The 26,391-nt window shown below is 49.8% G+C and overlaps 1 long non-coding RNA gene and 2 other non-coding genes across 3 annotated transcripts; all 3 read right to left on the bottom strand.

The window, feature by feature from the left end:
• Positions 1 to 2,355: 2,355 nt before the first annotated feature.
• TRNAA-GGC (transfer RNA alanine (anticodon GGC)) lies at positions 2,356 to 2,427 on the bottom strand. The gene has a single exon. It is a non-coding gene; the product is annotated as a tRNA-Ala (tRNA).
• Positions 2,428 to 2,492: 65 nt separating this feature from the next.
• Positions 2,493 to 2,564, bottom strand: TRNAA-GGC (transfer RNA alanine (anticodon GGC)). The gene has a single exon. It is a non-coding gene; the product is annotated as a tRNA-Ala (tRNA).
• A 1,717-nt stretch (positions 2,565 to 4,281) lies between these two features.
• Positions 4,282 to 24,290, bottom strand: LOC132578202 (uncharacterized). Its single transcript, XR_009555874.1, has 3 exons — positions 24,237 to 24,290; positions 6,338 to 6,446; positions 4,282 to 4,383 (listed from the first exon to the last, which is right to left on the bottom strand). It is a non-coding gene; the product is annotated as an uncharacterized LOC132578202 (long non-coding RNA).
• Between the last annotated feature and the right edge of the window lie 2,101 nt (positions 24,291 to 26,391).

The following is a 26,391-nucleotide window of genomic DNA, read 5'->3' as shown; positions in this document are numbered from 1 at the left end:
TCCAAGTTAGTGAGAAAATACTATCCTTCAACTCATAGGCCAAACAATCAGGGTTCCCGCTTCCCCACTGGCAACATCTCACCTGGATCAGCACTAAGATATCATTGAAGAGCAGAACGCGGTCAGACCGGCCCATGCTGGGAAAGACCGTAAGGTTTCGGCTGTCTTCTAGCAACCTCCGCTCCGGAACACAGAGAACATCCTGCCAAATGATGACAACATTATTTTCACCGCTTCACTGTATGCTGTAGCTGCTCAGAACACTGGGTGTATGCAGAATCTTGACAAATTTTCTATTAAATCTTACAGAGGCTAAATAAATCTTGGGCATGTTTCTAGACCTCATGATTGAGCAGTGATAGGCGACAACATACGTTTTAAACCAGAGGGCCCCAAATTTTTTGAGCCTGCAGGCACGTTTGGAATTCTGACGCTGCATGGTGAGCACAGCACCCCAAGGGCTGCCGCAAAACGGCTGCCATAGAAGGCGGAGCCTGCCACAAAATGGGTGCCAAAGTTTTAATTTCAGTAAAATAGCTTAGATCCTTGCGCCGTAGTCGCAGCTTCTAAGAAACATTTTCAAGGTTGTGGTCGCACACACTAAACTAGTGCACTTTCGATCCACTTCCAGTGCACTTCCCCACTGGATTTTACTGTGTGAATAGGCCAAGTCCAGCTGGAGAGTGCATTGAAAGGACGTTACTTAGGATTCTCTCTCACACACCGTGAATTTGTGTCCCAGGGATTTCCACAGACTTCTAGTAAGACAAGCTTCGTCCAAGAGCTGGCTGACGAAAGACCGCAGCTTTCCAAACTTGTCCGTAGCATCAGCGATTGTGTCGCTCTCAGGGCACTGTAAGGATTGAAAAGGAACAGCCCTTCAGCATTTAAGAACATAAGAGAAGCCATGTTGGATCAGGCCAACGGCCCATCCAGTCCAACACTCTGTGTCACACAGTGGCAAAAAAAATTATATATACACACACACTGTGGCTAATAGCCACTGACGGACCTCTGCTCCATATTTTTATCTAAACCCCTCTTGAAGGTGGCTATGCTTGTGGCCGCCACCACCTCCTGTGGCAGTGAATTCCTAGGTTAATCACCCTTTGGGTGAAGAAGGACTTCCTTTTATCCGTTTTAACCCGTCTGCTCAGCAATTTCATCGAATGCCCACGAGTTCTTGTATTGTGAGAAAGGGAGAAAAGTACTTCTTTCTCTAGGGCAGAGCCTACCATTCTTGGTCCTATACCCTTCCCTCCCAAAGCATCCTGGAGATGTAGTTTGATCACAGGACTTCGGTTGCCCTATTGCTTGGAATCCTTGCCGGCAGCGTCAGAAGTGCCCGCGCAAAGATCAGAGGTCCTGGTGAAAAGGCATTCCATAACAAGAGAGCTGAGAAGACGAGACTGCTGGGTCAGATCAGCAGCCCCTCACTCGGTTGCCAACCATCAGGTGGGGCCTGGAGAATTCCTGAAAGATCAGTTCCCCTGAAGATGGCTGCTTTGGAAAGCAGAGCTAATAGTGTTACCCCTCACGGAGGTCCCTCCTCCCCTGAAGCCCCGCCTTCCCCAGCTCCACCCCCCAAACCCCCAGGGATTTCCCAACCCAGGCCTGACAGCCATAGATAGGAAGTCCAGTACCTGGCCAGCAGCTTCCTTGAGCTTGGATAGGATGAGGCTGTATTGCTGAAGCTGATCCCGGAAGGGCTTGTGCAGCACCGTATGGAGGGCCACGGCTACCGAGGCGTCCAGGGAGAAGTCGGCAAGGAACTCCTGCAGCACCGGCTTGTGGGACCTCCAGGCCTCGCTACCAAGACGCAGAACACACATGAATGCATGAGTCTGCCTTATACTGAATCGATCCCTCAAAATCAGCTATCATCTACCCAGCTCCAGGGTTTCATGCGTCTTCCACACCACCTCCTACCTTCAGTCTTTTAACTAGAGATGTTGGGGATTGAACCTGGGACCTTCTGCATGCCAAGCAGATGCTCTGGCACTGAGCCACAGCCCCATTCATGGCTCTCCAGCGTCTCAAGCTGAGGTTTTTCACGCCTACTTGCCTGGACCCTTTTTAGTTGGAGATGCTGGGGACTGAACCTGGGACTTTCTGCTTACCAAGCAGATGCTCTACCACTGAGCCACAGCCCCATTCATGGCTCTCCAGGGTCTCAAGCTGAGGTTTTCCACGTCTACTTGCCTGGACCCTTTTTAGTTGGAGATGCTGGGGATTGAACCTGGGAGCTTCTGCTTACCAAGCAGATGCTCTACCACTGAGCCACAGCCCCATTCATGGCTCTCCAGGGTCTCAAGCTGAGGTTTTCCACGCCTACTTGCCTGGACCCTTTTTAGTTGGAGATGCCAGGGATTGAACCTGGGACCTTCTGCATGCCAAGCAGATGCTCTACCACTGAGCCACAGCCCCATTCATGGCTCTCCAGCATCTCAAGCTGAGGTTTTTCACGCCTACTTGCCTGGACCTTTTTTAGTTGGAGATGCCAGGGATTGAACCTGGGACCTTCTGCATGCCAAGCAGATGCTCTACCACTGAGCCACAGCCCCATTCATGGCTCTCCAGCATCTCAAGCTGAGGTTTTTTCACACCTACTTGCCTGGACCTTTTTTAGTTGGAGATGCCAGGGATTGAACCTGGGACCTTCTGCATGCCAAGCAGATGCTCTACCACTGAGCCAAGGCCCCTCCCATGGAGCTGTCTTATACTGAATCAGACCCTTGGTCCATCAAAATCAGGACAGTCCATTCAGACTGGCAGCAGCTCTCCAGGGTCTCAAGACGTCTTTTCTATCGTCTGCTTCCTGGTCCTTTTAACTGGAGATGCCGGGGATTGAACCAGAGACCTTCTGCATGCCAAGCAGATGCTCTGCCACTGAAGTCTTTCACGCCACCTCCCACCTAGTTTCTTTAGCTGGAGATACTGGGGATTGGAGCTGGGACCATTTTGCATGCCAAGCAGAGGCTCCACCAATGAGCCACTGAAATCTTCTACCGCCTCCCACCTAGTGTCTTTAACTGGAGATGCCGGGGATTGAACCTGGGACCTTCTGCATGCCAAGCAGACGCTCTGCCACTGAGCCACAGTAGCTGGTTTCTACTGATTCAGACCCTTGCTCCATCAAGGCCAGTGCTGTCTACTCCAACCGGCAGGAGTCTGGTCTCAGGCTGAAGTCTTTCTCATCACTCCTACCTGTTATTTTTAACTGGAGATGCTAGGGACTGAATCCGGGACTTTCCGCAAGGGCTCTACCACTTTGCCATGCCCCATGCATGCCAGGACAAATCCTCCACAGCAAATAAATAAGAGTATGCAGCTGATCTGTCGCTCACCTTTTATTCCTGGAAGCATGTTCGAACCCTTGAAGTACAACGCAGCTGGCAAAAGTGGAAAAATACCTGTTAAAAAAAATCATCAAGAGTAACCTTAGGACACGAGTTTGAGTTATCTGAGATCTAGAAGACGCTAGAGCAAGAGTGTCAAACTACTTTGTTATGAGGGTCGGATCTGACATAACTGAGACAGTAGTGAGGCCAGTTTGCAGTGCAGATTGTCACATCTGAAAGGGTAGTATTACTGGATCTTTTGCCCAGTGTAGAATCCCCCCTTGTTTGGCCGGGCCGTATGTTTCATAAAATGTAATGCCAAGTAGTGGAGACACAAACTTTAGAAAGGACACAGATGAACACAAAGATTTTTTTAAAAGCTTAAAATAAAACATGCTTAAAACATTGGCACTCATTGGTCTTAAAGGTGCTTTCTTTGTATCTCTCCCGTGCAATCCAGGGAACTGGGCAAAGGAAGCTCTGGCTCTTTCCTTCCTTCCCCAGGGGACCAGGAGGGGGATGGGGAGCCTCAGCCAATAGAAGGGGGCTTGGGTCAGGAGCTCTGCTGTGCGATTGAGAGAGCCTGGCAAAGCAAACTCTCCCTTCATTCCTTCCCAAGGGAGGAGCCTCGGCCAAGGTAAAAAATAGAGGTTTTGCTCTGTAGCTCCTGTGTAGTTGAGCAAGCGTGACAAAGCAAGCTGCAATGTGATGGCCAGAACTCTCCTTGGAGTTCAATTATGCTTGTCACAACCCAGCTCCTGGCTCCATCCCCAAAGTCTCCTGGCAAATATTGTAGGCCACCTTGAGTTCCTGTAAGGTAGAAAGGCTGCTAAATAAATGTTTTCAATAAACAGCTGCTGTACTCACTGGATGTACCGATCCAGAAACAGGTCCGCTTTCCAAACGAGGTAGACATCTTGGACACTGATGGATTCTGAAGCAACGGTTTGCTTCAAGGTTCGGGTGCACTCTTCCGTCAAGTCCCAGAGAATGTGGAAATGGTCGTTCAACAGCAAGAAAAGATCCAGATGCTCAAAAGAGCCTTCCGGGGGCAAAAAGAGAACATGCCGTCAAGTTCCTCGTGGCTCCAGAGCTTCTGGAGAGCAGATTTTTTTGGTAGAACTTCAAGATAAAACATCCAGATGGTTGGAACCAGTGTTCTCTCTGAGTTAGCGTGAGCTAGCTCACAGATTTTTAGCCTCCAGCTCACACAGTTTTGTCTTAGCTCAGGAAAAACAGCCCCAGAGCACAATAATTTACGCAGTAGCTCACATCCTCAGTGCCAGTAGCTCACAAAGTAGAATTTTTGCTCACGAGACTCTGCAGCTTAAGAGGGAAACACTGGTTGGAACACTTTGAAAGCAGAACCAATCACCCAGAGATGGACAAGCTTTTCTCTTGTGGAAGTTACTGAAGCAAAGGCTGGACAGCCATCCATTGGAGATGCTCTAGTTTTGGATTGCCCACACCGTGTAATACAGGGCTTCCCAACTTGCTGCCCATGGGCACCATGAGTCCCACTAACCCTTTCCTGGTACCCACCATGAGCTTTTAGCAAGCGAGCCAGTCTAGGTGGGACGTTGGCCCAGCAGGGCTTCCAACTGACTACGCAAATTAAAAGGGCTTCTGTTAAGCACAGCTTTTGCTTAAATGTCCAAGAGATTTCTATACAAGTTGGATCCATGACATTTTGTGGTTGGCTCCGCCTCCCTGGCAGCCATTTTGTGATGGCGCCCCCTGCTGTGTGTCAGAATTCCAAAGGCGCCCGCAGGCTCAGAAAAGGTTGGGGACCCCTGATCTAAAGCATCCCTCCCCTGGACCAGTTTCTGAGGTAGCCCAGATTCATTCACACCAGAAACATCCAAGCCACACTTCTAAATCTCAAGAGGCAGGAGACAACATCAGGGGAAGGCCTCAGCTTCTATGCATGGTTGTTGGACATCCAGAGAAACTATTGGGCTGCTGGGTGAAACAGGATGCTGGACTAGATGGACTACTGGTCTGACCCAGCAAGGCTCTTCTGATGTTTTTCTCAGGGGAAGGCCTCAGCCTCTATGCTCTGTTGTTGGCCCTCCAGAGGAACTGGTTGGCCAATGTGTGAGTCAGGAGGCTAGACTAGATGAACCCTCACTGGTCTGATCCAGCAGGGCTCTTCTGATGTTATTTTCAGGGAAGGGCCTCAGCCTCTCTGCCCTGTTGTTGGACCTCCAGAGGAACTGGTTGACCACTGTGTGAGGAGGCTGGACTAGATGGACCCTCACTGGTCTGATCCAGCAGGGCTCTTTTGATGTTCTAATCAGGGGAAGGCCTCAGCCTCTCCGCCCTGTTGTTGGCCCTCAAGAGGAACTGGCTGGCCACTGTGTGAGACAGGAGGCTGAACTAGATGGACCCTCACTGGTCTGACCCAGCAGGGCTCTTTTGATGTTCTTATCAGGGGAAGGCCTCAGCCTCTCTGCCCTATTGTTGGCCATGAAGAGGAACTGGCTGGCCACTGTGTGAGATAGGAGACTGAACTAGTGGGACCCTCACTGGTCTGATCAAGCAGGGATTTTTGCATGTTCTAAGCAGTTTCAGCTTCTAGATACCTTGAAGCACCTTCAGTGAAAATATACACTCATGCACCAACAGGCATCCAATACCTTTCAGAGAGTTAATGTGGTGTAGGGATTAAGAGTGCTGGACTAGGATCTGGGAAATTCAGGTTCCAATCCCTACTTGTGCTATGGTGGGTGTCCTTGGCCAGTCTCCCCCTCTCAGTCTAACCTACCTCACAGGGTTGTTGTGAGGATTAAATGGGGCAGAGGAGAATGGTGTAATCCCCCTTTGAGGAGAAAGGTGGAATGTAAATGAACTCCAGAAATACATCTTTCCAAAACCATCCATCAATAAAAATGGTTTTCTAGGGACCAGAAAATTGTGAACATCTCTGGTAAAAAGAGACAATTCGATACAATGGCGTCCATCCTGGGACCCCTCTGACGACCCGCCATCCTCACCTGACTGCAACAGGGGAGTAAGGATGACGCTGTTGATCCTTGCCAGGTACGCTGAGAACTTTTCTTCTGTCCGTAGCAACAAGCTCGCCACTTCCGCAACATTCATGTCCTATTGTGTCGCAAGCACAGGAGAGCAAAAAGACTCAGAATTAGATTAGAGCCTCAGACGACCGGCCACTCAGTTGCTTCAGCTTGAACCCAGGTTCAATCCTAACCATTAGGGCTGTCAGCTTTCAGGTGGGCCTTGGAGATCTCTCCCTTTTAGAACTAATCTCCAGCGGACAGAGATCAGCTCCCCTGGAGAAAATGGCTCCTTAGAAGGGTGGACTCTGTGGCGTTGTACCATGCCGAGGCCCCTTCCCTCCTCAAACCCCTCCCTCTCATGGATCCAGCCCCAAAGTCTCTAGGTATTTTCCAACACAGACCTGGCAACCCTAGGCCTCTGTTGTAATGAACATAAGAACATAAGAGAAGCCATGTTGGATCAGGCCAATGGCCCATCCAGTCCAACACTCTGTGTCACATAAGAACATAAGAGAAGCCATGTTGGATCAGGCCAATGGCCCATCCAGTCCAACACTCTTTGTCACATAAGAACATAAGAGAAGTCATGTTGGATCAGGCCAATGGCCCATCCAGTCCAACACTCTGTGTCACACATAAGAGAAGCCATGTTGGATCAGGCCCATGGCCCATCCAGTCCAACACTCTTTGTCACATAAGAGAAGCCATGTTGGATCAGGCCAATGGCCCATCCAGTCCAACATTCTGTGTGACATAAGAACATAAGAGAAGCCATGTTGGATCAGGCCCATGGCTTATCCAGTCCAACACTTTTTGTCACATAAGAGAAGCCATGTTGGATCAGGCCAATTTCCCATCCAATCCAACACTCTGTGTCACACAGTGGCCAAAAAACCCAGGTGCCATCAGGAGACCCACCAGTGGGGCCAGGACACTAGAAGCCCTCCCACTGTTGCCTGGTTTTTGGGCCACTGTGTGACATAGAGTGTTGGACTGGATGGGCCATTGGCCTGATCCAACATGGCTTCTCTTAGACTGACCACTGTAAATAACTGTATCCCCAAGAAACGAGACAGTTTAATTAGTGTTGCCAGCTCTGGGTTGAGAAATACCTGGAGATTTTTTTTTGGGGGGGGGCGTGGAAACTAGGGAGGGTGGGACTTGGGAGGGACATCAGTAGGGTACAATACCAAAGAGTCCACCCTCCGAAGCAACCATTTTTGGTTGCAATAGTGGGAGTTCTTCAAGTGCCACCTGGATGTTGGTATGCTATAACTAATAGTTATTTCCTCCTCCACCACCCCAGACTAACATTCTCCCACCAGAAAGATGACTAACCAGAAAGCTGCCGTTTTGCACGTACTGTTGACAAACCAGCCCTCCCCTCCCCCCCCTCATCACCAGCAAGCGTTTTAGGAAGTCAAAGTTTGCGCAACTTCTCCGAAGGGCACTAGATTATCAGGAAAAGAGTGCCAAAAAGCAAACACACGGGGTCCTGGGAGAACACAGTGCCTGCTGAGTAAGACATAGGATGGACATTTAAAAATAACCTGAGGTCTGGGTGCTTGAGAATTTTTTTTCTTCTCTGTGTTTAAAATGATGCAGAGGATATTGCTCTGTGAGAGAAGCTCGGCTATGGATCAAGGTTCCAAAAACGGACCTTTTGCATCGATTACTGGTCAGCGGAATGTATATATATATATTTTTATCTCCATGAGTAGCACCATCAGAGACTTTTCCATGTAGCTACCTGGGGAATTTGTGACAGAATTTGGGAGAGCAGTTTTGACTTAAGAAGATATTGGATTTCTATCCCGCCCTCCACTCTGAAGAGTCTCAGAGCGGCTCACAATCTCCTTTCCCTTACTCCCCCACTACAGACACCCTGTGAGGTGGGTGGGGCTGAGAGGGCTCTCACAGCAGCTGCTCTTTCAAGGACAACCTCTGCAAGAGAAGAAGATGATACTGGATTTATATCCCGCCCTCCACTCCGAAGAGTCTCAGAGCGGTTCACAATCTCCTTTGCCTTCCTCCCCCACAACAGACACCCTGTGAGGTGGGTGGGGCTGGAGAGGGCTCTCACAGCAGCTGCCCTTTCAAGGACAACCTCTGCCAGAGCTATGGCTGACCCAAGGCCATGCTAGCAGATGCAAGTGGAGGAGTGGGGAATCAAACCCGGTTCTCCCAGATAAAAGTCTGCACACTTAACCACTATACCAAACTGGCTCTCCAAACTGGAGAGGGCTCTCACAGCAGCTGCCCTTTCAAGGACAAATCCTGCCAGAGCTCTGGCTGACCCAAGGCCATCCCAGCAGCTGCAAGTGGACGAGTGGGGAATCAAGCCCAGTTCTCCCAGATAAGAGTCCGTGCACTTAACCACTATACCCAACTGGCTCTCTATTAGAGCTATGGCTGACCCAAGGCCATCCCAGCAGCTGCAAGTGGACGAGTGGGGAATCAAGCCCAGTTCTCCCAGATAAGAGTCCGCGCACTTAACCACTAGAAGAAGACGACTGCAGATTTATACCCCGCCCTTCTCCCTGAATCAGAGACTCAGAGCGGCTTACAATCTCCTATATCTTCTCCCCCCACAGCAGACACCCTGTGAGGAGGGTGGGGCTGGAGAGGGCTCTCACAGCAGCTGCCCTTTCAAGGACAACCTCTGCCAGAGCTCTGGCTGACCCAAGGCCATGCTAGCAGGTGCAAGTGGAGGAGTGGGGAATCAAACCCGGTTCTCCCAGATAAAAGTCTGCACACTTAACCACTACACCAAACTGGCTGTTATGGAAGTATGGACTTGGGAGTATGTTTGTATATTTTTGTTAGTAATTTCTAATTGTACTATGGATAGTTCATTGCTTACTGTGTATTTTGACATTGTATGAGAGGTGTCTGATATATTACTTACTATTACATGGTAAAGTATTAGTGAAGAGTGGAAACTACTATTCACTGGAGGTTTCCTTTGCTTGAGGAAGAGAGTCCCCTTACCAAACATGCGTGTGCGCGCGCAAAAAGAAATGCAAGAAGAAAAAGATTTCCCCCTCCCTGCTGAAAGACAATTCCCTTGCAATTTTTTGTCTATTGTGCAAATGCTTTTTAAAAAAGGGGTATTGGAGTCATATCTGGCAAAGCGAAAGTTCAGAGAGCGAGAAAGAGGATGTACTGAGCTCAGCAACAGGCAATCAGAAAGGAAGCCAGATGTGACGCAAGAGAATGGGCACAATAAGTCGATTCGCTGGGTGGAATTTCGCACCCAGCCCTTCCACAAAAAGGGGAAACGACACGGTGGGATTCCTGTCACCCAAGGCATTTAACAGAACCCGCCAGCTTTTTCACATCCCCAAGGGGTGACGTTACAAAAAAAAGTAGCACATGAACGCTTGCTCAATCTGGAATTTTTAAAATGAAACAAAGAGGGCAGTATTTGGGCTGATTCAGCAACCTTCAGAGGACCGGGGCGGGGGGTGGGGGGGAGTAAAATTGCGCTGGGGATCGAAATACTGTAAAGTGAGTTCAACCGGGTCTGAATCAACCACCACTTTATTGCAAGAAGAAACAGTCACGAACAGCAGAGACGCTTCACTTGTTATTTACACTCCGGCTATGGTTAACCACGCCCCCCTAGTAGGCAACAGTTACTCCTATTGGCTCGCTCTAGAGTCCTTCATTTGCATCTCTTTGTTACAAGTTGTTTCATGCCCGATTGGCCCGTTCTTCCAGGCTTCAGGATCCTGGTTTGCAAAGAGGGCCTGTCTCAAGCTCAGGCAGCAAGACCCCAGTACAACACAATACATAACACTGAATGCGGTTTTCACTGGGTGATCTCCACACTTCTTCCGGACCTAAAGTCCCATACATTGAGGGCTTTTAGCTTTCTGTAATTAAGATCCTGCTATGTGATGTCTGCGCTGTTTAGTGTGCTGCATTAAAACCAGGGTTGCTAGCTCTGGGGCAGGAAATACCTGGAGAATTTCCTAACCCAGAGCTGGCAATCTGAACTCCTTTCTCTTTTCTGCTCCTTTTACTTTGGCCTTCTCTAGTTGCTGAGTCCCCCCACCCCCACTCCTTTGACTTTCTGATGTCTCCCTTCATGAAGAAGAAGATGATGATGATATTGGATTTATACCCTGCCCTCCACTCTGAATCTCAGAGTGGCTCACAATCTCCTTTATCTTCCTCCCCCACAAGACACCTTGTAAGGTAGGTGGGGCTGAGAGAGCTCTTTCAGCAGCTGCCCTTTCAAGGACAACTCTGCAAGAGTTATGGCTGACCCAAGGCCATTCCAGCTGCTACAAGTTGAGGAGTGGGGGATCCAACCCGGTTCTCCCAGCTAAGAGTTCGCGCACTTAACCACGACACCAAATTGGAAGAAGGCTGCAGATTTATGCCCCACCCTTCTCTCTGAATCAGAGACTCAGGGTGGCTTACAATCTCCTATATCTTCCTCCCCCACAAGACACCCTGTAAGGTAGGTGGGGCTGAGAGAGCTCTGACAGAAGCTGCCCTTTCAAGGACAACTCTGCAAGAGTTATGGCTGACCCAAGGCCATTCCAGCAGCTGCAAGTGGAGGAGTGGGGGAATCCAACCCGGTTCTCCCAGCTAAGAGTCCACGCACTTCACCACTACACCAAACTGATACTCACAAGTGAGAGATGCCAGCCCAAACACTACAAAAACGAGCTATCCAATGTCATCCCAAGTGAATGTAAAAGTGTGCCATTTGTCATCACAGAGGTTCACAGGTTCACATCCATTACCTGCTTGAAAGGGGGAATGGGGGGGGGGGCTGTTACCTGATGCCTCGCCCCATGTGACATCACAGACTGCCTATGTATAAAGCACCATCTCCTACGATTGAGATGTGGGCAGGAAATCCAGGATGCCAATGTGGACAGGGCATACAACACAGAATCTGTCAACAGACTGCAGAAAAACGATCCCTCCAAAGTACAGCTTGTCTGCTCCGACACAATCTCCCATGCAGCAAATCATCCCTACCCCTTAAAAAGCTGCAATGACCAACCTGCCAGCACAAAGATTAGCAGATGCAGCAGCCCGTGAAGCTTTACCTGTTGGGTTGCTGCCCATTAGGAAGCTGTTCAAGCCACACAAGCCCCGATGCAAGAAAAAAGGGGAGATTAAAGCGAAGGGCAAGAGCCCTCGATTAATCTCTTCATCTAGGGATAAGGGATCCTGTAAATAGCATGCCTGTACTCTAGTAGTGGGTAGAAAATTAGGCTTGGTTGGAGATTGCAAAAGGAGAGGAGAACAAGCCCGGCCAGCTGGTACACAGTTGCTGTCAACTGAAGGAAAAGGAAAGGAAAGGTCCCCTGTGCAAGCACCAGTCGTTTTCAACTCTGGGGTGATGTTGCTTTCACAACGTTTTAACGGCAGACTTTTTACGGGGTGATTTGCCATTGCCTTCCCCAGTCTTTTACACTTCCCCGCCCCCAGCAAGCTGGGTACTCATTTGACCGACCTCAGAAGGATGGAAGGCTGAGTCAACCTGGAGCCGGCTACCTGAAAACTCAGCTTCCGCTGGGGGTCGAACTCAGGTCGCGAGCAGAGCTTAGGACTGCAGTACTGCAGCTTTAACACTCTGCGCCACCCTGTCAACTGAAACAGGGGTGTAAATTAAAAAGGTAGTTTTGGGGGGCTCCTCAAAGTAAAGGCCAAAGCAGAAGGGGACGGCAAAAGAGGAGATGGCCGGATAGCATTACTGATGTAACAAACACGAATTTGAGCAGCCTTCGGAGGATGGTGGAAGACAGGAGGGCCTGGCGTGACTTTGTCCACGGGGTCGCAGAGTCGGACTCAACTGTGCAACTGAACAACAACAAAAAAGTAAAGTTGGATTAGAGAGAATGGGGGGTGAGAGAGAGAGAGAGAGATTCTGCATCATCTTTTGTTCCGTGCACATGTTCGAACAATGTATTACGTCAGGGCCTATTAAGCTTCATTGCTCCAGGACTGGTACAAACTCACTATATAACCACACATACACAGATTTATACCCCACCCTCCACTTTAAATCTCAGAGTCTCACTTGCAATCTCCTATATCTTCTCGCCCCACAACAGACACCCTGTGAGGTAGGTGGGGCTGAGAGAGCTCTCCCAGAAGCTGCCCTTTCAAGGAAAGCTCTGTGAGACCTATGGCTGACCCAAGGCCATTCCAGCAGCTGGAAGAGGAAGAGTGGGGAATCAAACCTGATTCTCCCAGATCAGAGCCTGTACACATAACCACTACACCAGACTGGACACCAGATAAGAGTTTGCACACTACAGGCACACTTGACAGCTACACCAAGCCGGCTCTCTTAAAAGCCAAGCAGGATTTTATTTGCATATTAGGCCACACACCCTGATGCCAGGCAAGCCAGAACTGCATTCCTGCTGCAAACCACCCCCCCTGCATATACATATGTATAATGCACTTGCATAAATTAAGACAGAAAATGCTGCTTCTTTTTGAAATTCTAACGGGGGATGGATTTGGGGATGGAGCCTGGGAAGGACAAGAGCCTCAGTGGGGTATAATGTCCATCGAATTCACCATCCAAAGCAGCCATTTCCTTCAGGAGCACCAGCTCTGGAGTCTGGAGATGAGCTGTTATTCTGGGGGATCCCCAGGCCCCACCTGGAGGTTGGCATCCCTACTGCAAACAGATCATTCCCATGTAAACTCAAGATTGGACGTTCTACATCCCACAGCTGTAATTCCAGGGGAATCCCCAGGTCACATCTGGAGATTGGCATCCCCAGGTGCCAGCCATTCTGCCACACTTGTTGGAGGCTAAATGTGAAAAATCTGTTTCCGAGTCGGGTTGCCGGCTCTTAAACTGGGCCCTTCTGCAGTCCCTCTGATATCAGTTTTACCTACGACAATCAGGGCTTTTTTTGTAGCAAGAACTCCTTTGCATCTTAGGCCACACCTCCCTGATGTCGCTAATCCTCCAAGAGCTTACAGGACTCTTAGTACAGGGCCTACTGCAAGCTCCAGGAGGATTGGCTACATCAGGGGGTGTGGCCTAATAGGGCTTTTTTGTAGCAGGAACTCCTTTGCATCTTAGGCCACACCTCCCTGATGTCGCTAATCCTCCAAGAGCTTACAGGACTGTTAGTACAGGGCCTACTGCAAGCTCCAGGAGGATTGGCTACATCAGTGGGGTGTGGCCTAATATGCAAAGGAGCTCCTGCTACAAAAAAAAAAAAGCACTGGAGGCAATTATCAGGTGAAATGGTTAATTGCCCATTTCTGCATGAGAAACCTGTATTAAGTAGCAGGATACCTTTTCTCTGGCCAGAGTCACAGGATTTCAGGGGCTAATATGGCCTTGGGTCAGCCATAGCTCTCGCAGAGTTGTCCTTGAAAGGACAACTTCTGTGAGAGTTCTCTCAACCCCGCCCACCCCACAGGGTGTCTGTTGTGGGGGAGGAAGATAAAGGAGATTGTGAGCCACTCTGAGATTCGGAGTGGAGGGCGGGATATAAATCTATGGTCTTCTTTCTTCTTCTAATTTAGGGTTGTCAATAGCTTACCAACCTCCAGGTGGTAGCTGGAGATCTCCTGGGGAGATTACAGTTGATCCCAAGCCAACGGAGATCAGTTCACCAGACCCTCCGTTGGTTAAGCAAAGAGTCCTTTTTCTTCCCAGCAGCAACCTTCAGAGGTTCAAGAAACGCCAGTCCCACTTTTTCTTTTCACCTGATGACTAACACCTTTGGTATCTGTTTACGTGCTGCAAGGAGCCCTTGGGCTGTCGCCTGCTCACAGTCCCAGCACAAACCAACAGCCGGTGGTTTCAAACCAGCCCAGGAAAGAGAAGGTTTCGACACACAAAGAGGCGGTGGAGTCTGCAGCTGATAAGGCCAAAACCAGAAAAGCTTTCCTGCTTTCCAAAGCGGGGGTAGCTTCTAAACGTTCTCTCCTGTTGGAAAAGCTGCCTGTAAAGTCACACCACACGCTTCTAGAGAGCCAGTTTGGTGTAGCGGTGAAGCGCGCGGACTCTTTTCTGGAAGAACCCAGGTTGGATTCCCCACTCTTCCACACGCAGCTGCTGGAATGGCCTTGGGTCAGCCATAGTTCTTGCAGAGTTGTCCTTGAAAGGCCAGCTTCTGCCAGAGCTCGCTCAGCCACACCCACCTCACAGGGTGCCTGTGAAGGTAAAGGAGACTGTAGGCCACTCTGAGACTGAGATTCAGAGCGAAGGGTCGAGTATAAATCCTCCTCCTTCTTCTTCTTCTTCTTCACCCCTCCCCAAAATGAAATGCCAGTCTCTTACATCCGTTTACCCAGAGCAAGTCTCTTATTTTATTTGGCAACAGTGGCGAAAAGTTCAGTTCAAGATGCAGCCGACTTAAGGAGACTCTGTAGGGTTTCTAAGGCAAGAGACATTCAGAGGTGGCTCGCCTTTGCCTGCCTCCGTGCAGCAACCCTGGGTTTCCTTGGCGGTCTCCCGTCCAAATACTAGCCAGTGCTGACTCAGCTTAGCTTCTGAGAACCGGCGAGATGAGGCTAAGCCTGGAGCATCCACGTCAAGGCAAAAAGACATACAGAGGTGGCTTGCCGTTGCCTCCCTCTGCACAGCAGATCTGGATTTCCCTCCCAAATCTGAACTGGGACTGACTAAGCTTAGCTTCCGAGAGCTGACCAGATGAGGCGAACTTTAAACGATGGCTTGCATGTAGTATACGGAGCACTGGGTGAGTTGCCTTTTTTTGGGCTTTTGTTTTTCTATCGATGTAAGCAATATTGCGCTATATGTTAAGTACCTGCAAAGGCATTTTTATATTAGCTCTAGAAAAGTGATCCATCGTCGGACGAAGGATCGAGCAAAACACGCCCCATTTTACCTAGGAAGCGTGTCACTTTAATTTTGAAGCTTGCGCCTGCCTTGAAGGAATTGTCTGCACTGGTTTGGGTACTGCTGTACCGAAGAGAAAAAAGAAATTTTCATCTGCGGACTCGACGTTCTTAAAGGAGTAGTGATTGAATCTGCAATACTATTCTACTTACTGTTGTCACTAAAATCTGTATTGCAACTGAATGAATTCCGAAACATAAGAACATAAGAGAAGCCCTGTTGGATCAGGCCAGTGGCCCCTCCAGTCCAACACTCTGTGTCACATAAGAACAGAAGAGGAGCCCTGTTGGATCAGGCCAGTGGCCCATCCAGTCCAGCACTCTGTGTCACGTAAGAACATAAGAGAAGCCATGTTGGATCAGGCCAATGGCCCATCCAGTCCAACACTCTGTGTCACATAAGAACATAAGAGAAGCCATGTTGGATCAGGCCAGTGGCCCATCCAGTCCAACACTCTGTGTCACATAAGAACATAAGAGAAGCCATGTTGGATCAGGCCAGTGGCCCCTCCAGTCCAACACTCTGTGTCACATAAGAACATAAGAGAAGCCATGTTGGATCAGGCCAATGGCCCCTCCAGTCCAACACTCTGTGTCACATAAGAACAGAAGAGGAGCCCTGTTGGATCAGGCCAATGGCCCATCCAGTCCAGCACTCTGTGTCACATAAGAACATAAGAGAAGCCCTGTTGGATCAGGCCAATGGCACATCCAGTCCAACACTCTGTGTCACATAAGAACATAAGAGAAGCCGTGTTGGATCAAGCCAATGGCCCATCCAGTCCAACGCTCTGTGTCACAGAAGAACATAAGAGAAGCCATGTTGGATCAGGCCAATGGCCCATCCAGTCCAACGCTCTGTGTCACATAAGAACATAAGAGAAGCCCTGTTGGATCAGGGCAATGGCCCATCCAGTCCAGCACTCTGTGTCACAGAAGAACATAAGAGAAGCCATGTTGGATCAGGCCAATGGCCCATCCAGTCCAACGCTCTGTGTCACATAAGAACATAAGAGAAGCCCTGTTGGATCAGGGCAATGGCCCATCCAGTCCAACACTCTGTGTCACATAAGAACATAAGAGAAGCCCTGTTGGATCAGGGCAATGGCCCATCCAGTCCAACACTCTGTGTCACATAAGAACATAAGAGAAGCCCTGTTGGATCAGGGCAATGGCCCATCCAGTCCAACACTCTGTGTCACATAAGAACATAAGAGAAGCCATGTTGGATCAGGCCAATGGCCCATCCAGTCCAACACTCTGTGTCACACAATGGCCAATATATGTTTGTGTACACACACACACAGACACACATACATATATACACACACACACTGTGGCTAATAGCCACTGATGGACCTCTCCTCCATATTTTTATCCAATCCCCTCGTATTGTTATATGACATTATTGTTATATAACAATATGACCTATAACAGGGGTGGCCAAGGGTAGCTCTCCAGATGTTTTTTGCCTACAACTCCCATCAGCCCCAGCCATCGGCCCTGTTGGCTGGGGCTGATGGGAGTTGTAGGCAAAAAAACATCTGGAGAGCTACCCTTGGCCACTCCTGACATATAATATACGGAAGAGCACTGAATTGTTGTACGTAGCTTTTTTGACACAATTATCCCCAGGCTTCAACCTGGATGCCAAGAGGTGCAGCTAGTCTCCAGACCAACCCCACCCCTTCACAGGCTCCGCCCCTAATTCTCCAGGAATTTCCCAACCTGGAGCTGGTAACCCTTCTTGCAAAACCCACCTGCCAAAGCTGCCAACCGCACCTAAATTTTGAGAGCTCTTGGCACAGACGTGGCACCCAGTGCGCACAGAACCCTCGTGCCCCCCAGCTTACGGCACATACCGCCGACGGCAGCCGGTTCCACCACGTCCCGTGGATTTCCGATGCGAACATCTTGATCGTTTGGCAGACGCTTTGCAGCCACCGCGTCGCAGAAATCATCTGGCGTGCGGCATGCTTCATCAAACTATGCCCCGGGGAAACTGACAATCCGGATGGGAAACGCAAGACCCAGAAGTCAGCCTTTGTGAGATCAGAGCGTAACCTAACAGGAACAAGTCGCTAGAAGAGCTGCCAAAGGGAAGCCAGAAAGACTCACGTGTGGGTACATTTAATCACTCTTCAGCTTGCGGGAAACCACTTTCGGCTCCCCCAAACCCAGACAGATCCATCCTGTGAATCATCTGGCAAGCTTTCTGGTACAACAATGTATCAGCACATAACTCTAGACCTTACACACATGAAGCTGCCTTCTACTGAATCAGACCCTTGGTCCAGCAAGATAAATATTTTCTACTCAGACTGGCATCCTTTCTCCCAAGGTTTCAGGCAGAAGAGGTCTTTCCCATCTCCTGAAAGGCTGTCATATAGAGAGAGGATGGTGTTGAATTTTCTGTGACCCCAGAAGGTAGGACCAGAACCAGTGGGTTGAAATTAAATCAGAAGAGTTTCCAGCTCAACATTAGGAAGCACTTCCTGACCGTTAGAGCGGTTCCTCAGTGGAACAGGCTTCCTCGGGAGGTGGTGGGTTCTCCTTCCTCGAAGGTTTTTCAACAGAGGCTAGATGGCCACCTGACAGCAATAAGGATCCTGTGAATTTAAGGGGAAGTGTTTGTGAGTAGAGCGGTTCCTCAGTGGGACAGGCTTCCTCAGGAGGTGGTGGGCTCTATTTATTTATTATTTATTTATATTAAGATTTATACCCCGCCCTTCTCACCCAAGTGTCTCAGGGCGGCTTACAACATAATAAAGAGCAATAAGGATCCTGTGAATTTAGGGGGGAGGTATTTGTGAGTTTCCTGCAATGTGCAGGGGGGTTGGACTAGATGACCCTGGAGGTCTCTTCCAACTCTTCTATGATTCTACTTACTTTCTGCTCTTTTTAACTGGAGATGCCAGGGATTGAACCTGGGACATTCTGCCTGCCAAGCAGGTGCTCTACCACTGAGTCATGGCTCCATACGTGCCCCAGAGGAAGAGGGAACCCCTTCCTAAGCCCGGAGACAAAGCAGCTGTCACGACTGAAGCAGGACAGAGAAGCGGGAAAGGTCTCCAAGCTCCCTGAGTTCTTTGCATGAGAACTTGAGAGAGTTAAAGCTATTCCAAATTACTGGAAGGTTGTTCTGCAGAGAGAGGCGATGGCAAACCACCTCTGTTCGACTCCTGCATTGAAGAAAACCCTCTGGGATCATCGTAAGGTGGCGCTGACTTCACAGCACTTTCCAACACCAATGGTTCTGCCCCCAAGATTTTATTTGAATGCCCATCTTGGCGAGACAGGTGTCTGAACATGCAATCAAAAGTGCATGGAGGCCAAGGCCTTCCCCTGACGTTGCCTCTTGGCTCTGGAATTCAGAGGATTTGTCCTCCATGATTTATCCTCCATGAATCTATCTAATCCCCTTTCAAAACTGTCTGTTCCTGGGGCCATCAATGCATCTTCCGGCAGCTAATTCCTCATTTTAACTACTCTGAGTCAAGTAGTATTTCCTTTTGTCCAACCTGAATCGACTGCTCATCAGCATCATCGGATGCCCTCCAGGTCTAGTCACATGAGAGAGAGAGAAAAAATTATTCTCTTTGTCAACTCTCTCTGTCAGCTAGTTTGGTGTGGTAGTTAAATGCGTGGACTCTTATCTGGGAGAACCGGGTTTGATTCCCCACTCCTCCACTTGCACCTGCTGGAATGGCCTTGGGTCAGCCATAGTGGTTAAGTCTGCGGACTCTTATCTGGGAGAATCGGGTTTGATTCCCCACTCCTCCACTTGCAGCTGCTGGAATGGCCTTGGGTCAGCCATAGTGGTTAAGTCTGCGGACTCTTATCTGGGAGAACCGGGTTTGATTCCCCACTCCTCCACTCACACCTGCTGGAATGGCCTTGGGTCAGTCATAGCTCTGGCAGGAGTTGTCCTTGAAAGGGCAGCTGCTGGGAGAGCCCTCTCAGCCCCACCCACCTCGCAGGGTGTCTGTTGTGGGGAGCGAAGATATAGGAGATTGTAAGACGCTTTGAGTCTCTGATTCAGAGAGAAAGGCAGGGTATAAGTGAGCAGACTCTTATCTGGGAGAACTGAGTTTGATGCCCCATTCCTCCACTTGCCACTGGAATGGCCTTGGGTCAGCCATAGCTCTGGCAGGAGTTGTCCTTGAAAAGGCAGCTGCTGGGAGAGCCCTCTCAGCCCCACCCACCACACAGGGTGTATGTTGTGGGAGAGGAAGGGAAAGGAGATTGTAGGACGCTCTGAGACTCTGTCCTTGAAAAAGTCAGCCATAGCTCTGGCAGGAATTGTCCCTGAAAGGGCAGCTGCTGTGAGAGCCCTCTCAGCCCCACCCACCTCATAGAGTGTCTGTTGTGGGGAGAGAAGATATAGGAGATTGTAAGACACTTTGAGTCTCTGATTCAGAGAGAAGGGCAGGGTATAAGTGAGCAGACTCTTATCTGGGAGAACCGAGTTTGATTCCCCATTCCTCCACTTGCCACTGGAATGGCCTTGGGTCAGCCATAGCTCTGGCAGGAGTTGTCCTTGAAAAGGCAGCTGCTGGGAGAGCCCTCTCAGCCCCACCCACCACACAGGGTGTATGTTGTGGGAGAGGAAGGGAAAGGAGATTGTAGGACGCTCTGAGACTCTGTCCTTGAAAGGGTCAGCCATAGCTCTGGCAGGAATTGTCCTTGAAAGGGCAGCTGCTGTGAGAGCCCTCTCAGCCCCACCCACCTCATAGAGTGTCTGTTGTGGGGAGAGAAGATATAGGAGATTGTAAGACACTTTGAGTCTCTGATTCAGAGAGAAGGGCAGGGTATAAGTGAGCAGACTCTTATCTGGGAGAACAGAGTTTGATTCCCCACTCCTCCACTTGCCACTGGGAGAGCCCTCTCAGCCCCACCCATGCCAGAACGGTTATTCCAGTATATGGAGGCAACTGCTTTGAAACCCAGAGGCTAGGCACAGGGGCAGTTTTGACAATCGCAGGAGCGGAAAGGAGGCATTCAGAAAGAATTGGTCCCCCTACATTCTTGGACCGACAGCCTAGTTTAATTTAACTTTCCCCCATCTAACCTGCCCCGTATTTAACTCATTTACAGCCCACGTTTCTCCCCCAATGGGGATCCAAAATTGTTTCCACTGTTCCCTCTTCTGTCTTATCCTGACAACAACCTTGTGGGGCAGGGCAGGCTGAGAGCGTGTGACTGGCCCAAGGTCACGCAGTGAGCTTCCATGGCAGAGCAGGGATTCGAAACTGCGTCGCCCGCATCCTAATCCAGGGGTGTCAAACTTGTGGCCCAAGGGCCAAATCAGGCCCCCAGAGAGCTCCTATCAGGCCTGCAAGCAACTCACCGTCATCTGCTTCCTTCTCTCTCTCTTGCTTCCTTCTGCATCACAGCTCGCTATGCCAGACTGGCTCAGTCACACAGGAGCTACAGAGCAAAGCCTCTATTTTCTCCATTGGCTGACCAGCACATGAAGCAACTTACGTACAAAAGCTCACAATGCCCAACCATTTCATATTCTCCCCTGGGTTTTAGGCTCAAGGCACCAACCATGAACAACACTTGAACAGCATACTCAAGGCTGCTACAGCACAGACAGTGTCTCCAGAGCAAGAGGTGTCAGTTATCAGAAACTGTTAAATCAACAACATCGTGCCAGAATGCTAATCTTTTAAGCATATTTGTAAGTTTTCAAACACATTTTTAGTTGTGTTCGTCTGTGTCCTTTATAAATCTTAAATCTCTGCTACATGGCATTAAATTTTATGACACACATGGACCGGCCCAACAAGGGATCACTTATGTTGGATCCGGCCCTGTAATCCAACACTCTGAACCCCTACACCACACCAGCTCTCCAACCCCTTCTTCTCACATCCCCCCCCCCCCTTCATTCTCTCTCAAGATCCTTGCAAACCATATACAAGGTGTAGCAAGTTTCGCCAGGTTATCATTTCTGCCTGTTCAGCCAGCCTGCAGACTCCATCTCTTCCCAATAAGAACATAAGAGAGCCCATGTTGGATCAGGCCACTGGCCCATCCAGTCCAACACTCTGTGTCACATAAGAACATAAGAGAAGCCATGTTGGATCAGGCCAATGGCCCATCCAGTCCAACACTCTGAGTCACATAAGAACATAGAAGCCATGTTGGATCAGGCCAGTGGCCCATCCAGTCCAACACTCTGTGTCACATAAGAACATAAGAGAAGCCATGTTGGATCAGGCCAGTGGCCCCTCCAGTCCAACACTCTGTGTCACATAAGAACATAAGAGAAGCCATGTTGGATCAGGCCAATGGCCCATCCAGTCCAACACTCTGAGTCACATAAGAACATAGAAGCCATGTTGGATCAGGCCAGTGGCCCATCCAGTCCAACACTCTGTGTCACATAAGAACATAAGAGAAGCCATGTTGGATCAGGCCAATGGCCCATCCAGTCCAACACTCTGTGTCACACAGTGGCCAAAAAACACCAGGTGCCATCAGGAGGTCCACCAGTGGGGCCAGGACACTAGAAGCCCTCCCACTGTGCCCCCCCAGCACCAAGAATACAGAGCATCACTGCCTCAGTCATAAGAACATAAGAGAAGCCATGTTGGATCAGGCCAGTGGCCCCTCTAGTCCAACACTCTGTGTCACATAAGAACATAAGAGAAGCCATGTGGGATCAGGCCAGTGGCCCATCCAGTCCAACACTCTGTGTCACATAAGAACATAAGAGAAGCCCTGTTGGATCAGGCCAATCGCCCCTCCAGTCCAACACTCTGCGTCACATAAGAACATAAGAGAAGCCATGTTGGATCAGGCCAGTGGCCCCTCCAGTCCAGCATTCTGTGTCACATAAGAACATAAGAGAAGCCATGTGGGATCAGGCCAGTGGCCCATCCAGTCCAACACTCTGTGTCACATAAGAACATAAGAGAAGCCCTGTTGGATCAGGCCACTGGCCCATCCAGTCCAACACTCTGTGTCACATAAGAACATAAGAGAAGCCATGTTGGATCAGGCCAATGGCCCATCCAGTCCAACACTCTGAGTCACATAAGAACATAGAAGCCATGTTGGATCAGGCCAGTGGCCCATCCAGTCCAACACTCTGTGTCACATAAGAACATAAGAGAAGCCATGTTGGATCAGGCCAATGGCCCATCCAGTCCAACACTCTGTGTCACACAGTGGCCAAAAAACACCAGGTGCCATCAGGAGGTCCACCAGTGGGGCCAGGACACTAGAAGCCCTCCCACTGTGCCCCCCCAGCACCAAGAATACAGAGCATCACTGCCTCAGTCATAAGAACATAAGAGAAGCCATGGTTGGATCAGGCCAGTGGCCCCTCTAGTCCAACACTCTGTGTCACATAAGAACATTAAGAGAAGCCATGTGGGATCAGGCCAGTGGCCCATCCAGTCCCAACACTCTGTGTCACATAAGAACATAAGAGAAGCCCTGTTGGATCAGGCCAATCGCCCCTCCAGTCCAACACTCTGCGTCACATAAGAACATAAGAGAAGCCATGTTGGATCAGGCCAGTGGGCCCCTCCAGTCCAGCATTCTGTGTCACATAAGAACATAAGAGAAGCCATGTGGGATCAGGCCAGTGGCCCATCCAGTCCAACACTCTGTGTCACATAAGAACATAAGAGAAGCCCTGTTGGATCAGGCCAATCGCCCCTCCAGTCCAACACTCTGTGTCACATAAGAACATAAGAGAAGCCCTGTTGGATCAGGCCAATCGTCCCTCCAGTCCAACACTCTGTGTCACATAAGAACATAAGAGAAGCCATGTTGGATCAGGCCAGTGGCCCCTCCAGTCCAACACTCTGTGTCACATAAGAACATAAGAGAAGCCATGTGGGATCAGGCCAGTGGCCCATCCAGTCCAACACTCTGTGTCACATAAGAACATAAGAGAAGCCCTGTTGGATCAGGCCAATCGTCCCTCCAGTCCAACACTCTGCGTCACATAAGAACATAAGAGAAGCCATGTTGGATCAGGCCAGTGGCCCCTCAGTCCAGCATTCTGTGTCACATAAGAACATAAGAGAAGCCATGTGGGATCAGGCCAGTGGCCCATCCAGTCCAATACTCTGTGTCACATAAGAACATAAGAGAAGCCCTGTTGGATCAGGCCAATCACCCCTCCAGTCCAACACTCTGTGTCACATAAGAACATAAGAGAAGCCATGTTGGATTAGGCCAATGGCCCCTCCAATCCAACACTCTGTGTCACATAAGAACATAAGAGAAGCCCTGTTGGATCAGGCCAATGGCCCCTCCAGTCCAACACTCTGTGTCACAAAAGAACATAAGAGAAGCCATGTTGGATCAGGCCAATGGCCCCCTCCAGTCCAACACTCTGTGTCACATAAGAACATAAGAGAAGCCATGTTGGATCAGGCCAATGGCCCTCCAGTCCAACACGCAGTGGTCACATAAGGACATAAGAGAAGCCATGTTGGAGCAGGCCAATGGCCCATCCTGTCCAACACTCTGTCACACAGTGGCCAATATATGTATGTGGTGTATACACACACACACACACACTGTGGCTAATAACCACTGATGGACTTCTGCTCCATATTTTTATCCAATCCCCTCTTGAAGCTGGCTATGCTTGCAGCCGCCACCACCTCCTGTGGCAGTGAATTCCACATATTAATCACCCTTTGGGTGAAGAAATCAGCATATTCAGCTTTCAATCCTGCCTTGAAAACTATAACTAGAAAATGGGGTGGCCCCGCCTGAGTCTACACCCTCTGGCCCCTGCGTTTCAAGAGACATGAATGACCTGCCAGAGAAAACGCACTCTGCACATGGTCTGAAGCACCCCAGACACTCAATTTAGCCAGACCGTTCAACCCGCTTCCATTTCAAAGCCTCCCTAAGGTCAAATAGTATCAGACACCCGATGGTCGCGTTTCCTTTCAATGTCGGTTCCTGCTTTACTCCATAATACCAAAAACTCTGGCTGCTCGGGGAACGTTTAAGAGAAGACTTTTACTGTACCTAAAAAGCCAGCATTCTTCTTCCGTGTGCTTCTGCCAACGTCTCCGAGTAATTCTGGGCAGCCCTTTCTTGAGCGGCCGGGCAAAGATCTGCCGGCGACGCCACTCCCCGCCACCCTCCCGCAGCCAAGTTTCCTCCGCTGTTCAAACACAAATCCAGGCTGGTTTCCTGGATGACACACACACATCACTCGTGGAGCTCTGTTATGAAACATGTCCACACCCAAGGGCAGAGAGGGCCTGTCTCATCACTTACTTCTTTGAGAACTGCTCCTCCCATAGGGGAGGGATGAAAGATGCAAACAGAGGGGATTAGAGAAACGTAATGGAGCAGAGGTTCATCACTGGCTCTTAGCCATGTATAGATGGAACACTCCGTCTGGGGTAGTGATGCTCTGTCTTCCTGGTGCTTGGAGCGGAGGACACAGTGGGAGAGCTTCTGGAGTTCTGGCTCTGCTGGTGGACCTCCTGATGGCCGCTGGGTTTTGGCCACTGTGTGACACAGAGTGCTGGGGCTGGATGGGCCATTGGCCGTGATCCACCAATATGGCTTCTTTTATGTTCTTACGTCTGCGGCAGGGATGCTCTTGGTGCTTGGGGGGCAATAGTAGGAGAGCTTCTGGAGTTCTCGCCCCTCTGGTGGACCTCCTGAGGGCACCTGGGTTTTGCCACTGTGTGACACAGAGTGCTGGGCTGGATGGGCCATTGGCCTGACCCAACATGGTTTCTCTTCTGCTCTTCTTTTAATCTCCTGTGGGTCGTTTCTGAGACTGTGGTCTCTGTTTGAACTTTTTACCCTCTATGCAGGGGTTACCGTCGTAGAATCATAGAGTTGGAAGGGACCTCCAGGGTCATCTAGTCCAACCCCTGCATAATGCAGGAAACCCACAAACACCTCCCCCTAAATTCACAGGATCTTCATTGCTGTCAGATGGCCATCCAGCCTCTACTTAAAAACCTCCAAAGAGGGAGCCCATCACCTCCTGAGGAAGCCTGTTCCCACTGAGGAACCGCTCTAATGGTCAGGAAGTTCTTCCTAATGGTTGAGCCGGAAACTCTTTTGATTTAATTTCAGCCCATTGGTTCTGGTCCTTCCTTCTGGGGCCACAGGAAACAATTCCACTCCCTCCTCTATAGAACAGCCCTTCAAGTACTTGAAGATGGTGATCATATCCCCTCTCAGCCGCCTCCTCTCCAGGCTAAACATCCCCAGCTCCCTGAATCCTTCATTTGACAACTAGAAGCAGCACTCAGATGAGATGAACAAATGTAAAAATGTTTGCATGGGGGAGGGAATCTATTCGGGAATTATTTCCCCACCAACTCCATCCCAGCCCCAACAACCTACCGGATCTGAACCCTTCAACCAAAATCTAACTGGAGTTTTCAAGTCAGAATGTCGCCCTGTTCCCCCTCTCCTCCAATCAGCACCCAGACATTAGCTCCAGGGTCAAGAATGCGGCCTAGCAAGAATTCTCACTGCCGCTTTCTGCTTTTGAAAGCTGTCGACAAAAAGCCTTTTCTGTTCTGTTGCAATTCCGTCTTCCGCCTCTTTCAAAATAGTAGCATCTGGGACAGAAGATGAGTGGAAGGCTAAGGCCCCGAACAGTACGAAGGTGGCAGAGGGGTAGCGGCTTTCGTGAGTCACTGCTCCCTTCTTCAGTGACTCAGGAAAACTCATGCCCTCCTACAAATACTTTTTAATCACAGGATAGTTAGTTTTATACAATGGATGCGAGGAGGAGGGGGGAGGAATCAGCCCTGCTGAATCAGGAATAGGAATGCCAGCCTCCAGGTGGGACCTGGGGATCCCCAGAATGACAGCTCACCTCCGGATCAGGAGGAGGAGAGGAAGAAGAGGAGGAGGAGAGGAAGAAGAGGAGGAGGAGGGATTTATATCCCGCCCTTCACTCTTAATCTCAGAGTCTCAGAGCGGCTCACAATCTCCTTTACCTTCCTCCCCCACAACAGACACCCTGTGAGATGGGTGGGGCTGAGAGAGCTCTCATGCAGCTGTCCTTTCAAGGACAGCTCTGCGAGAGCTATGGCTGGCCAAGGCCATTCCAGCAGTTGCAAGTGAAGGAGTCGGGAATCAAACCTGGTTCTCCCAGGTAAGAGTCTTCTCACTTAACCACTACACCAAACTGGCTT

This window comes from Heteronotia binoei, chromosome 10, assembly GCF_032191835.1.
Source record: "Heteronotia binoei isolate CCM8104 ecotype False Entrance Well chromosome 10, APGP_CSIRO_Hbin_v1, whole genome shotgun sequence".
NCBI lineage: Eukaryota > Metazoa > Chordata > Lepidosauria > Squamata > Gekkonidae > Heteronotia > Heteronotia binoei.
Note: the sequence above shows the minus strand (reverse complement) of the source record. Positions and strands in the feature narration are given on the sequence as shown.